Raw genomic sequence first — 1,382 nt, forward strand, 5'->3', positions numbered from 1 at the left:
AATAAGGTGAGCAATCCTTGGCACAATATTCTAAATATTAAAAAAAATCAACATTTTAATCTACACTTACACTTTCACAGAGGAAACTGGACTCACAGATGTGAAATTTGTTTGGTCTAACAAGTTTTATCTTCTTATATTTTTTTCTGGATAAATGAAAGTACAATAGAAAAGCTTTGTTTTGTTTTGTGAATGTTGAGATTTTCTCGATGCAGGGGATCACACAGAGATCGCTTGCAGTAAAACCCCTCAGAGCTCGTGTGTTTCTGGTCGGTATCATTCCTTCACCTGACTGAGTTCAGGGATACGTGTAGAGTCGCTCTCCCATCGGTTGGAAGCAGATGTTGCAGTACACCACCTCGTCCTCCCCCTGCTCCGGGAGCCTGTATCCATACTGAAACACACAGACATTTTGAGGAAATAGTTTTTCATGCAGCAGCATCAGATTTTGTCAGTAAAGACTGAAACTGTTGAGCAAGGAGGAGATCCATGAGAACTTATTCAGATCTAGTTCAGTCATGAACTGTTGCCATGGCAACCGCAGGAGGAGTTTTGGTTGTTTGGGGGCAGCACAGAAAAGTGTGAGCACGTGAAGTCAGGCGGGCAGACAGGAGAACCATACAGAGGTGAGCGTGTACCAGGCGTTTCCAGCGGTTCTGCAGGTCTGTGTAGGTCCGGAACGGTTCGTCTGGAGGCAGCTGGCGGCTGAAGCTCATAATCTCACCATTACTCATGCTGGAAACACAAATGTGGGTCAGACCGCAGTTTCTGGAATGGAAAACAGCAAACGCTGCAGAGCTTCAGCTCCCCCTGCTGCTCAAAGGCAGAATTACACAACCTTCATGTTTCACTGCTGCTGCTGCTGCAAAAAATCCTCATGAGGATCACTAAACAAAAACATTTAAACAGCTGTAACACAACTAACTGATTACTTAAACCAAATCCTGTAGTGAGTATGCATTTTTTCCTGTTTACGCCAGTCTAAAAAAGCATCAGTATAAAATAAAAAACACTTTATTCATGTCATTCTTTTAGTGTTTACCTTTCAAATAAAAAAAACTTCCTGTTATCCCACAGTGGTGCAGATGGGCTGTTTGAGTCAGTTTCCACCAATCAGACAGTCAAGAGCAGAACCAGATCCAGTTTTTGAGTGTAGTTCAAGTGTAAGTACTAATCTCATTTGCAATCTCCTTTTATGTTAGAAGCTGAGCTATAAGGGTTCCTAACCCCCGTGAACGCAGTTCACTGCAAGTTTCATCCTCCCTCACTTGTTCAGGCAAAAACATGTACATTCCTCCACCTGAAGAAGTGACATGGTGGAGGAATAATGGATGTCTACAGCTGAGAACCATGGCCTTAGTCTTCTCCCAGCTGCTTCACAC

The 1,382-nt window shown here is 43.1% G+C and overlaps 1 long non-coding RNA gene across 1 annotated transcript; it reads right to left on the minus strand.

Moving 5' to 3' along the window:
• Positions 1-12: 12 nt before the first annotated feature.
• On the minus strand, positions 13-1,340 carry LOC112141064. Its single transcript, XR_002918317.2, has 3 exons — positions 839-1,340; positions 639-735; positions 13-394 (listed from the first exon to the last, which is right to left on the minus strand). It is a non-coding gene; the product is annotated as an uncharacterized LOC112141064 (long non-coding RNA).
• Positions 1,341-1,382: the final 42 nt, after the last annotated feature.

The sequence above is a fragment of the Oryzias melastigma genome, unplaced genomic scaffold (assembly GCF_002922805.2).
Source record: "Oryzias melastigma strain HK-1 unplaced genomic scaffold, ASM292280v2 sc06085, whole genome shotgun sequence".
In the NCBI taxonomy this organism is placed as follows: domain Eukaryota; kingdom Metazoa; phylum Chordata; class Actinopteri; order Beloniformes; family Adrianichthyidae; genus Oryzias; species Oryzias melastigma.